Source organism: Solanum dulcamara, chromosome 1 (genome assembly GCF_947179165.1).
Source record: "Solanum dulcamara chromosome 1, daSolDulc1.2, whole genome shotgun sequence".
Classification (NCBI taxonomy): domain Eukaryota; kingdom Viridiplantae; phylum Streptophyta; class Magnoliopsida; order Solanales; family Solanaceae; genus Solanum; species Solanum dulcamara.
In genome coordinates, this window is record NC_077237.1 from 59,605,687 (window position 1) to 59,620,065 (window position 14,379).

Genomic DNA, 14,379 nt, shown 5'->3' on the forward strand with positions numbered 1-14,379 from the left:
AGAAAGGCTCACTAAGACAATCAGGGATTTTATTGAACTTACTAGCCACGTAAGGAGTTACAAAAGATAGGGTGGCACCCGGATCCATAAAAACATAATAGTTAAGAGAAGAGACTCGAATCATACCCGTCACGACGTTTGGAGATTTCTCCTGATCTTGGCGACTACCCATGGAATATAAACGGTTTGTACCTCTGCTGGTGCCTGAAGTAGTGCCCCTCTGATTACCTTTAGCCGGTGGTGCAGTGGTAGAATGTTGGACTCTATTTCCCCTGTTGGACACTCCCTCTAAAAATGGTCCATTTGGCCGCATTTATAATAACCAACCCTTCCCGCTCTGCATTCGCCCAAGTGGAGCCTACCACACTTGCCGTATGGTGACTTTCCTTGCGAACCTTGACCCACGCTAGCTTGTGATTGAGAACCCTGGGGTCTGAAATTTTGGCGACTCTTTCCCTGCCGATCATACCTGTTCTGCGGTATAGGTGCACTGGCGGTGGATGAGGCATAGTTGGAAGGCCTCTTCTGGAAGAAGAACCTGTGACCCTTGCTCTACCTCTGTTCACTCTCATGGCCCGCTGATTTTACCTTCTTGCTCAGGTGCTCTTCTCTGTCTTTTCTTTTCTCCTCCTCTACCTGTTGAGCATACACCATTAATCTAGAAATATCCATATCCGAGATCAACAATGCTGCTTTGCATTCCTTCTTTACATGCCTCCCTAATTCGGAGATTAACTTCCTCATCTTTGACCTCATATCTGGGATCATTTCTAGAGCATACCTGGACAGCTGGATAAACTTCAGGCCATACTCCTTAACTGTCATACCCTCATATTTCAAATTTACAAACTCCTCCACTTTTGCTTTGCTCAGTTCTCGGGGAAAGAAGTGGTCAAGAAAGGCTCCCTCAAATTCATCCCACCTAGCAGGTTCAGTATCCTCACCCCTACCTTGCTCCCATTGGTTATACCAGATGTTGGCCACATTCTTGAGTTGATAAGACACCAACTCAACCCCTTCAATTTCTGTAGCATGCATGGCTTTCAGAATTTTCCACATCTCATCAATAAAGTTTTGGGGGTCTTCATCAACCTTACAACCCGTGAATGCAGGCAGATTCATCCTCGGAAAGTCTCTAATTCTAGTGGCAGCAGATGGCTCTTGGGGACAAGAGCTAAGAGTCGGCGAACTCTGGTTACCATTTTGGGCAGCCACTAATTGCATGAGCATTGCAATCTCCCTCGAAATTCTACCTCTGATGTGGGTGCAGGCAGAGTAGCAGGCACTTGGGTTGCCTCTGCATACCTCGCAGGTCGGCCTCTAGCCCTTGCTAGGCGTACCTCTGATTGGGGCATCTCGGCATTGTCAACGTTTCTCTGCTAGCCATGCATTTAGAAGGCATTATCTTTAACGTATAGACACACGAATTAGAAGGGAAGTTTCATAGAGTTTAACTCCATCGCACGAAATTAGAGTATGAAAGAGGGGAAACAATTCCTAATGTCCTATAGCCTCCTGCTTATAAGTGTGGTGCACAACACACCCATAAGCAAGACTCTACTATACACGGCTTCATAGACTCCCTAGGACACTTGAACTCTAGGCTCTGATACCATGTTTGTCATGTCTCGGGAGGGTACCCTAGATGTGACCGGCATTTGAAAGCCATTTCTGACCTTCAAGTGAACCACCTAGCTCAATCACTCCATCATTCAGTCATATATGCTCAACGGAAGACTCAATTATAACATGCTATTTACAATATGGGGGTCGAAGGCCAAATATGTTTAACTCAACAAAATAAGTATAATAGAACTCCCCAAAATAACAGTCCAAACTCCCCACACTCTAGTCTATGAAGCCTCTATCAAAGTCTGGGAGGTGCCAATGACAAGCCCATGGCTACCAACAATCAAGATGAAGGAAACAACAACAACAAAACCATACAAGGAAGCTTAACATCCTCCAGAAGCTAGGAGGACTCACCAACTAGCCGAGAGTGTATGTGGATCTTCAACGAAGCACCGGTTGATGATCTCTGGTACCTGTCTCTGCATCATGAAACGATGCAGGCCAAATGACGTCAGTACATGAAATGTACAAGTATGTAAAATGGCCGGATGAAACAAACATCAAGGAAACATCAACATCAACTCAGGGTCTCAACTCATACATACATGACAACTCACTCAAGTGTCCTAAGTCTAAAAAGAATAGTTTAGACGGGACTAACTCATAAGCCACTCAACTCAACTGACTCAGAGCACTATCAAGACCTAAATAGGAGTTTCTCTTATCCTATAACCATCACCTATGAGCCGGTGATAGTACAATAATCAGACGTTGTTGCCATGTCCGTCCATACCTTGCCAGGGCATAAACACCTCCCTAATCATGGATACCATCGATTAGTCAAGTCCTATCATTTTTGGACAAATAAATGGGAAACATCCGACTTTAACGGTTCGATCCCATGGGAAGCATCCGACTTTAACGGTTCTATCCCTACCTACGTTGGTGGCGTAGTTCCTGGGGTTCGACTATGGACTATACTCTCGCCCGCCTCGGTGATTGATACTCCTCCCATGACTCTATACTCATAAGCCTCCCTCCAATCATCTCAAACAAGCCCTCACGGCTAGTTTCATGTGGGACATTGCCAACTCATCAACTCTATTCTCATTTCAACTCAATTAAGTCATAATGGCAAGTTCCATTTAGGACCTCATCCACTCGTCAATTCTATCCTCTAATTAACTCAATCAAGCCTCATTTAGATAAGCATTTATGACATCTCCTCAAGACTCATCACAACTCTACAACTCTATGCAACATAATCACATGGTTAAAGAGATCAACAAAACATAACAACAAGTCATCTCCATCAACTCCTACTAACATGAAAGTTTTAGGAACTTCTTAGCTCAACAACATCAACACATATAGCATTAATTAAATAGGGCACAAAACTCATTCAAATATAAACCACACCAAGAAACTCCATTTTCATGGACATCTAACCTCAAAACAAGAGTAGGGCACATGGGTGGACTCAACTCATGTTTTGGATAGCCTTACATACCTTAGTGAAGACTTGAAGAAAACCTTATGGTTGGGTCTTCAATGGAGAACTCAAACCTTGAAGCTCTTGGAACTCTTCTTGTTGGAGAAGGATTTGGAGAGGAAGAAGAAGAGAGAGAGAGGTTTCTAGGGCTTTTAGAGAGAGAGTGGGGGCTGAAGAAATGATCTCAAAATAGTCTAGGGTGATACATATATAATTTGGGTAAGTTCCCAAATTGCCCCTTCTCAAAAAGTCTGAAAAATAGGCAAAAATACACCTGACGCGATAGTGATGCATCACGCCATTGCAGCGCCAGGCTGATTACGCCTAAAACCTGAACAACTTTTAGTGGCGCGCCGCACCATGGACCAAACTACTGAGGCATGTTTCTGGCGCGATAGTGGTGCGTCGCGCCCTTATAGCGCCAAGGCTAAAGGTTCTGGGTTCTGGAATTTGGCTTGAAAAACCCTGCACACCTTTTAGTGGCGCGCCGCGCCAGAGCCTAAACTACTGAGGAATGTTCCTGGCGCGATAGTGGCGCGTCGCGCCACTGCGGCGCCAAGCCCAGATTTCCTGTAGTTGAACCCCCGACCTGAAATTCCTGTTGTGCTAGTTCATCTTAGAATCGTCATATCTTTCGACTCCGAACTTCAAATGCACATTCTTGGTGGCATTGGAAAGATGACTCGACGACCATTAATTTAATAGGTCGTGGGCCACCCAAATCGTCATATATCAAAAAATAGGGTCGTTAGAAATCAACCCCTCATGCAAACTCTTCCTCAAACTTAGCCACGACGAACCTTTTTGGTCTTAGCTCGATCCTAGGGGTCCTCCGTGACCCCATATCACCTCCAACACTCCTCAATTACTCGGGGACTCATCTCAACTCAAGAACACACTTCTAAATAATTGGGTTCGACCGGCATGATACAAGAAAGGTTCGAATCCTAGAGAAGAATTTTGAGGGGTGTTACAGTAACATTGTTACCCCCAAGAGTTCCAGCATGGCTGGCATTCGTAAAATTCAAGTAGCTTTGGTAATCTTCGTAGGAGGGTCGAACACTAGCATTGCTAGCTGTTGAGGACAACGCTCCAGGAGTAGAAAAAGTTCCACTTAAACTTAGCCTTGGAATCTGGCCTAATGTCTGAAATCTATTTTCATATTAAGGTCTGGCTCATCCTCGATTAGAGGATCCTGACAAATTCGGGTGCATCCTGTACATGAAAATAGTTAATTTATGTATTCTCTAGTAAGAAAATCAGGTAAGCTATTTTCAATTCCTTTTTTATATTCAATTTCAAAATCAAAAGGAGCTAATAAAGCCTAGAGACATTATGCTTGCAATCTTTATTGAACATAAATTTAGCAGCTTGACAGTCAGTTTTAATAAGTAATTTTTTATTATATAAATCAGTTTGAAATTTTAAAACACATTTAATGATGACTAAAATTTCTTTTGCCACAGTTGCATAATTCTTTTGACTATCGTTCCATTTTTCGAAATAAAATTGAATAATAAAATTCTTTTTATCAATAAGAGAATGCTGGGTTAAAATACCACCATAACCAATATCAGAAGCATCGGTTTCAACTGTTTTTATCCAATTACGATTAGCCAGAGTTAAACAAGGCAATTCTTTAACCTTTAATTTAATATTTTTAACAACAGTAGTATGCCAATCATTCCAAGCTTTAGGATCCTTTTTTAATCTATCATACACAATAGAAGTATTCTTAGCCAAGTCTTTAACAAAAGTAAAAATATAATTTAAACTTCCTAAAAATCTTTGTAACTGGGTTTTATCAGTTAAAATATCAGGAAATTTAGAAGCAAATTCAATACTCCTAATTATAGGACTAATCTTGCATTTTTTCAATATTATGGCCTAAAAATCTAACATTTGTTTGGAAAATAAACATTTTAGTTTAGAAATTACTAATCCATTCTGAATTACAATCTTTTGAAATAATTCTAGGTGTCTAAAATGTGTTTTAATATTCTTAGAAAATATAAGAATATCATCAATATAAACAATAATAAAATTAGTATAAGGAATAAAAATATTGTTCATAATTTTTTGGAATTCAGAAGGGGCGTTCTTTAATCCAAAAGGCATAACATTCTATTGAAACTGACTCATAGGCACATTAAAAGCAGTCTTATATTTGTCAGACTAAGAAATCTGTATTTTCCAATATCCTGACTTTAAATCAAATTTGGAAAATATAATAGCATCATGCAGTCTGTCTAATAAATCTTTTTTTATTGGGAATGGGATATCTAATCCATTTTAAAACTTTGTTAAGAGGCTTATAATTAATAACTAATCTGGGAACACCTCTCTCCTGTTCAACATATTTATTAACATAAAAAGCAGTACATGACCATGCAGAACTAGAATGTCCAATCAAATTCTTTTTTAACAGATTATTAATCTCAGATTTGCATAATTCTAGATAATCAAAATTTATTTGACAAGGCCTGGTCTTTGTCAGAATATTTAATTCATCAAAAGAATCTTCATAAGGTAAAGTAACAACATGTTTTTTTCTATTCCAAAATGCACTAGGATGATCTTCACAGATATTTAAAATAAATTGATTTTTAGTAAATCTATTTTCTCCTGTAGTTTAGGATTTTTCAGAAACACATCTATTTCCATCAGAGAAATTTCTTGTTTAATAAAATTAATCTGCTGATTTTTTAAAACTAATTTATCAACAATCTGATTAATGGTCTTTGTGAATGGCCTAGTAATAAAATTTAATTGAAAATCCTTATTCTTATAAGTACCAATTAATTTACTGTTATCCCAATGCTTTAACGGAAAAATAGCATTCATAAAAGGCATACCTAAAATAATAGGGCAAGAAATATCTTCAACAATCATAAAACTTTGGGATTAACAGACGCCATTAGTACACAAAAATGCTTCAGGTAATTTATAACGTAATTTCATCTTACTATCATTAGCAGATCTTAAACAATGGGTAGTCTTATGAAAATATCTAGAAGGAATAATCCCTTCTTGCACACAATTAACATCTGCACCACTATCAAATAAAGTAATAAGTTCTTTACGAAAATTATAATCTATTTGCAAAGTAATATTAATATAAAATTTTTGTGAAGTGATAATACTAAGCTTTTGTAAAAATTCATTATTAGTATCAAACTTAATAACTTTCAAAAAATCGTCATCAGTATTTTGCAAATTGGGTTCTAACAAAATTTGTTTATTATTTTCATCAGGTTTATTAGCCTATAAAAGTAAATCAAAAATTCTAGAATCTTCCAGACTTGAAATCCTTTTATCAATACTTTTGTTTTGGGCTTTCAATTGAATAATCTCTTCCTTCAAAATAATAATTTCTTGTTGTAAATCAGAAGTAGTAATGTCTTTTGAAAAGAAATTTTGTTGGTTCAAAATTTATTTTAAATCAGCCATAGAATAATATGCAGGTTGTCTGATAATATCTGCAGGCTTTTCATCTATTTTGCTACTACTAGAACCTTCATAATTAGATAACAGATTATACAAATTATCATTTTTTTCACAAGGCAATCCCTTTCGACAGGGTATACAATCATCATCAGAAAAAGATCGATCGGACTCTGAATATAAATCTTCATTTTGTAAAACACGTACTTGGTTTTCAGTAGAAGAAGAAGCAAAATCTGAACTAGATCTAACAGTATCAGAAGGAGAACCCTCATTATCAGAATATAAAAGAATTTTACACAAAAAATCTTTTAATTTATCATCTAAATCTAATGATTTAATCTTTTCCTGAGTTTTACACTCATTGGCATAATGGCCATACCTACCACATTTATGGCATTTAACAAGCTTCTTATAATCTTTTTTACCAACTTTCCTTTTATACATTTTCCTATATTTGTTAGGAAATTCTTTCAAATCAGTTTTAGCTAAATCACGACGCTTAATCTTTTGAGGTTTTCTGTAAAACTTTTCTTTAGAAGGATAAACCTTTTCCTTTCTTGCAGTAATAGGCATATCAATAGCAAATTGATCAAAAAATTCACCCAATTATTGTTTTTTATTTAATCTATTTTTCTTAATATGATAATTCATTTTAATATCATTACAAATATTTAAACCTTCTTGGGTACAAACACTTATAATCTTACCATAAGTAAGTTTTTTGTAAGGAATCTTAGCTTTCGTACCACGAAGAGTTTTTCTAACACGTTCAACAAAAATAGAAGGCAATCCATCAATAAATTTAGATTTCCAATGTTCATGACTGCAATCATGTAAGTCCATAACTCTACTCAAAAAAACATCTTTATACCATCTAAAATTACACAATTGTCTACATCATAAATTCTGTAAAGTAGTTCTAATCATTTCAGCTTCATCAGTCCATCTACCACTAAAATATTCAACCATGGTAGTAACTAATGTATAAACAGCATTGACCCTTTCTTGGCCTTCAGAAGTAGAAACATTAGTGGTATGATAAGCTAATTGACCAGCTATAGTTTGCACTGTTGTGGTATTCATAATCGTGGTTCGGTGTTCCTCATTTAAAAAATTATTCCACCAACCTTCTAACTGACCAGTAAAATCAGCAACAATCACATATGCAATTTCTTTGTCAGAATTTTTATTAACCTTAGAAATTGTACTATACATTAACATTCTATGTACCGTAGTGAAAAATCTGTTTATCATTAAAACCATCAATATTCCATTTGTAAATCTCTCGAGAATTATAACTGTTATTAAAAACATGTTCCCGTTCTTCATTCAAAACATCAACAGGAGTAGGCCTATTATAATAATACATGCGTTGAATAGGCTTGTCAGCCCACTTAGTGTTAATTTTATTTACAGAAAAATCATGTCTAGCTCTTTGATTAATAAATGCTTCCTCTTTTGCAGATAAAACAGGTTGAGGTTGTAAATCCAGATTTTTAATTTGAGAAGACAAATTTATACTTTTCAGTTTATCTCTTAAAAGTTGTTCAATATATTCAGAAGATTCTGTTTTGAAATCTAGAATTTTAGGAGGTGGTTGTAAAGTATTTCGAACAATCTTTTGCTCCCCCTTTTCTTTTTTGTTGGTAAATAAATCAACTTTTTCCTGTAAAATTTTTATCTATTTTAATGAATTATCAAAATGCTTATGTAAAGACATGATATGCTCACCCAAAACACTTAAATAATAATTAGCATAATTCTGCTGTTTTAATAACAAATTAACATGCTCACAATTTACTAAAACATTTTTATCATTAAATAATTTGGCAAAAGCAGTAAAATTGATTATTTTTCCTTCTTTATAAATTCAAAAGATTGCATCAGAGATAAAGAAAAAATAACAATATCGCTAGTAGATAATATATATTCATGTTCAATAACAGATAAATATTTCCCTACATATTTAATCATAATCCAAGGCACAAATAATAACATAACATTTTCTTTGGCCAAATCAGCATAAAAATCTTCTTGGAAATATGTTTTTTCGTCTAGAGAAAATGATTGGAAAAACCATTGTCAAAAAGGTTTTCAATTTTTACAAAACAATTCCTCCGATATTTGTTTTCTTGCGATGAATCGGACTAAAATCAATAGGTGTACTATCCATCTAAACCGTTTGGAAAATTCATTTCATAATCTGTTGGTTCGCTTAAATCTCCTCCTCTTGCAATATTTTTATTATTAATTATTATATGATCAAATCTCTGGGGAGCAGTTTCACTAATCTGAGAAGTAGATGCCCTTGATGGTATATCTACGAAATAATTAGCAGGTGAAATATATGAAGAAACAGATCTAGTTAATCTAGAAGAAGATTAGTAATTCTAGAAATATCATTATTTTTAAAATGAAGTCTAACAGTCCTATCTGAAGTCTGGGAAATTTCAGAAATTTCTTCACGAGTAATATTTTGAGGGACAGCAGCCTCCTCAATAATCCATTCTTCAGGAAAATTAATTTTTTTCCCATTTAATTAATCTACGTGTGATAATTTTAGACTTAAAAAAATTATTTTCAAACAATATAGTTTTATTATTTTGGTCAGCAATACGACACCTAGGTGATAAAGTATATAAAGGTCGATACACAATTTTAGTACATATACAAATTACTTCAGTTTCAGGTAAATAATTATAACCATTAATTTTTACATTCAAAATCAAAGATTGTAAAACATTCATATCAGACAATGCAACATTCAAATTTGGATAAGCATTAAAATATACAGCACCATAAGCTAAACTAGATTGTATTGTACCAATTAAAGAATTGTTCCAATTTATATTTTTCTACCATCTCGTAATGCAGCAATAAAAGATTCAGGTAGTCCTTTCAAAGTTAAAGATTTAAAAGCAACTTGCACTAAACCAATGTGTAGATAATTGAAATATTTATTTTTATAATAATCAATATCATCTTGTGTAAATAGATGAAAAATATCACTTTCTTTTTCCATAGTAAAACTTAACTCTGTAGTTTTAACCGTTGTCTTACCAACAAATCTTTCAAATATGCCAAGTTTATAAATAGCTTGCACATCTATTTTTGGAATCATCCAAGTATTTAATAAATCTTGATTAACAGGTAAATCTATTTGTTCTTTTAACATATTTTTAATAATTTTTGGTTTTTTAAACCAAACAATTAACACAGTTTAAACAAAAAGTGTTAAATAATAACTTTCAATAAATTATTAGAATACTTCCATGGCTCTGATACCAATTATTATTATTATTATTATTATTATTATTATCGAAAAACTCGAGGTGTGAATTTTTTGGGTGGCCTGTTGATTTATATCTCCGGTTATTATTATTATTGGAAAACTCGAGGTGTGAATTTCGGGTGGCCCGTTGATACATATTTTGGGTTATTATTAATATCTCAATTATTAATATCATTATTATTTTTTAGAAGCTCAAAATGTATTTTTTGGGCTCTTTATGATACTTTTGGAGAGTATTGAGCCATAATTACAAGTTTACATTTGGGCATTCTTTCGATATTTTGTGAGTTGAGGTTATGGATGTAATTACCTATTTTTTTGGTTACTTGATTATTATAAGATCTTTTCGTACCCCTTTTCCTTGAGATCATAGACTTTATGCTTTTCTCTTATTGTTATTAGTATCATCGTGCTGCTTATTAGTCGGCTTATGATGCCAACTGGATACCCTATATTTTGGTACTCATACTAAATTTCTACATCTTTTTGATGCAACTCCCACTTCGAGCCACCTCCAGTGCGCCCCAGATCATCCGTAGCGGTGCCAGTGTCAGATTGTGATGAGCTCCCGGCGTTCAGAGACTTGCTACATTCCCTCTTTTGCTTTGAATTGTATTTTATATTTTGGACAGTCAGCTCTACATTGTATATTTATACATATTGTCAGCTTTTGTACTTAGTGGCTCCTGTATAGGTGACACCAGGTTTGAGGTGTAGTTTGGTGTCAATTCGTCATTGCTTTTGATCAGTATCGGGCCTCTTATATATATTTTGTATCGTATTTACATCTCTATACTTTGGCCCAACTTTATTTTGATTATATTCTTTTGCTTTCACCTTCTTATGTTGTTAATTGTTTAAATAGATTGAGGTTTTCCTTCCATTTGTTTTGGGTTTGGCTTGCCTACTCGGGGGTTATAGTACATCATGGACCGGATTTGGATTGTGCCAAAGTGGTATCAGAGCTTAGGTTCACTGGTCTCACCCGTGGATCAGTATGATGATGTCCATATTAAATCTTTGGTAGGCTATAGGACATTGTTAGGAATTAAGTCACTATTTTTGTTTCTAATCATGTGCTAAAGATGGTGAAAACCTCTAAATCTTATTTATTTCACTATTTCTCAGATGGTGAGGATGAGATCTTCTCGGGGTGGATAAGGACCCCCTAAGCCTATAAATAGATCCCTAGGTCGGGGTAGAGGTCGAGGCTAATACAGAGGCCGAGGTAGAGCTCAGTACACAACACCAGTGCCGGAGCTAGACATAGAGGTTGAGTAGTACGAGCCTCAGCCAGCCGATGAGCATCCAGCCTAGCCTTCACCCGAATTCGTGGCCATCCAGTGCTATAGGATACTCTGGCCCAGATCCTCACCTTTATGGAGGGTATGTCTCGAGAAGGGATATTACCTAGAACTTCAAACGAACCTCAAGTACGAAAGGAGGCTCAGGCTTCAAGGCAGGCAAGGGCACAATATGATCCAACCCTAGTTCTACAGCCTACTACTATAGCTCCCGGTCTGGTGATTCAACCTATTCATACGATTGTTCAGCACATAGCAGCTAGGCCGGTTATAACTGCGAGAGAGTAGAAGATGTTGGGCATGTTTATCAGATTGGTCTCTCACAGGTTCTCTAGTGCCGCAGGCGAGGATGCCCATAAGTTATTAATTAGTTGCCAAGAGAGGTTGCATAACCTCAGGTTGGTAGAGTCTTAGCAGTTTGATTACACTACTTTCTGGCTGGATGGACCAGTGAAGCAGTGGTGGAGGTCTTGTCTCAGCGTAGACCCATGGGATCGCCACCGATGTCATGGACTTAGTTCTCCGAGGCTTTCTTAGAGAAGTATATACTCCATAGTTGGAGGGAGAGATTGAGATATAAGTTCACATTATTGGTACATGGATTGATGGCTGTCACAAAGTATGAGTCTTAGCTTTATATGCTCTCTAAGCACGCTACTATGATTATGCCGATAAAACTAAAGCATGTACTCCTGTTTGTTAGAAGATTATCAGTATGTATAAGGTTGGATACCAAGAAGATAGTTGCATCGGGTTGTTCATTTTTGCAAATAGTAGATCATGCCCATACTATTGAGGCTATATTTCATGAGGCCTATGAAGGTAGCGACAAGAGGCCTCGCCGCCAGGGCAATTTCAATGGGCACCAGTCACACGGTAAGGGTTCTTTTGGCAGAGGCCATCTACAATGGTATCCACCCAGTAGACCGGTTTAGGTAGCCTTACATCTTACCAATGATGGACTAGTAGGTGGCGGCAGTTAGAGTGGCTAGACTTTGGGTCAGCCTTCTTAGGGTCAGACTTCTGGGTATTCGGGTCATGGTGGCCATTCAGGTTCAACCGGGACATCACATGGTGGTTCATTCAGAGGGTCGTATTATGAGTATGGTATGGTAGACCACTTTGCTAGGGAGTGTCCTACTATTATATATCGCAGATGCCAGATACGCTAGAGTCAGTAGGATAAGCAGGTTCAGGCCCCCAAAGCCCTATTTTAGCTGCCTAGAGAGATTGTGTAGGGTGGTAGAGGTAAGTTTTAGGGTACTAGAGGTGGTCCCTAGGCAGGCCGGACAGGTGGTAGAGGTGGACGTAGTCATATGTATGCTTTTCTGGGTAGGCAGGTGGCGGAGACATCAAATGCCGTCATCACAGGTACGATCTCCATTTCTCAACAGCCTGCCTATGCTTTCTTTGATCCAGGGTCTATTTACTTATATGTGTCTTCTCGTTATGCTACTTGATGGGATATTTTATGTGAGACATTTCCTATGCCTATGTGTAGCTACCCCCGTAAGTGATTCTTTAGCGGTGGATCAAGCATATCGATCCTGTGTGGTGACTATTATAGGGTATGATACTATAGAGGACCTGAATATCATAGACTTTGAGTTGATACTAGGCATGGATTGGTTGTCTACCCATCAGACCATTACTTTGTGTATGCCTGGTATTTCTCTGGTCATGTGGGTAGGTGCAGTTAGTCATATGCCATATGGTGTGACTTCCTTCCTCAAAGCTCAACGGTTAGTGGGGAAAGGGTGTCTAGCCTATCTTATTTATGACCGTGACACTAGTGCTAACACTCCTTTTATTGATTTTGTTCTAGTGGTCTAAGCATTCCTTGATGTATTTCCCACCAATTTATTTGGTCTTCCTCCTGAGCATGATATTGACTTCGGCTTTGATGTTGAGCTGAGTACACATCCATTCTTTATTCCATCATATCGGATGGCTCCAGTTGAGTTGAGAAAGCTTAAGGTACAGTTGCAGGACCTCTTGAGTAAGGGGTTTATCAGGCCTAGTGTGTCTCCTTAGGGTGCTCCTATTTTTTTTGTGAAGAAGATGGATGGTACCTTGTGTATGTGTATTGATTATAGGTAGCTGAATAAGGTGGCCATCAAGAATTATTACCCGATGTCGCAAATTGATGATTTATTTGACCAGCTCCAGGGTGCTGCAGTGTTATCGATGATAGACTTGAGGTCAGGGTATCACCACTTGAGGATTAGGGAGTCAGATATCCCTAAGACTGCTTTCAGGACTTGATATGGGCACTATGAGTTCTTAGTCATGTCATTTGGGTTGACTAATCCTCCTGCCACGTTCATGGATTTGATGAACCGTGTGTTCAGGCCCTACTTGGAATCCTTTGTCATTGTGTTCATTGATGACATTCTAGTCTACTCCGGTAGCAACGAGTAGCATGAGAAGCAACTGAGGATAGTACTTTAGACTTTGCGGGATCAATAGTTGTATGCCAAATTCACTAAGTGTGAATTTTGGCTTCAGTCAGTAGAATTCCTAGGGCACATGGTTTTCAAGGATGGGATTATGGTAGATCCGATGAAGATAGCGGCAATTTATGATTGGGCTAGGCACACTTCTCCTATCGAGGTTCGTAGTTTCATCAGTTTGGCAAGATATTACAGATGGTTTGTGGAGGGGTTCTCTTCTATTGCAGCACCTTTGACCATATTAACTTAGTAGAATATTCCTTTCCAGTGGTCTGACGATTGTGAGGCAAGCTTCCTAAAGCTCAAAGCCTTGTTAACTTCAACTCCGATTCTTACTCTTCTAGTCGAGGGTCAGGGATTTATAGTGTATTGTGATGCTTCAGGTGTTGGCTTGGGCTGTGTTCTGATGTAGCAGGGTAGAGTTATTCATATACTTCCAGGCAGCTGAAGGTGCATGAGTGGAACTACCCCACACATGACTTAGAGTTGGCGGTGGTAGTCTTCACATTGAAGATTTGGAGGCATTACTTATATGGGGCCCATAGTGATATCTACACTGACCATCATAGTTTTCAGTTCATACTCAGCTAGAAGGACCTTAATTTGAGACAACGCATGTGGTTGGAGTTGCTGAAGGACTATGATGTCACCATTCTCTATCACCCAGACAAGGAAAATATGGTAGATGATGCTTTGAGTCAAAAGGCGGTAAGTATGCGGAGTTTCGCATTCTTATCAGTTGAGGAGCTGCCTCTAGCTTTGGACATTCAGTCCTTAGCTAACCAGATGGTTCGCCTTGATATTTTTGAGCTGGGCAAG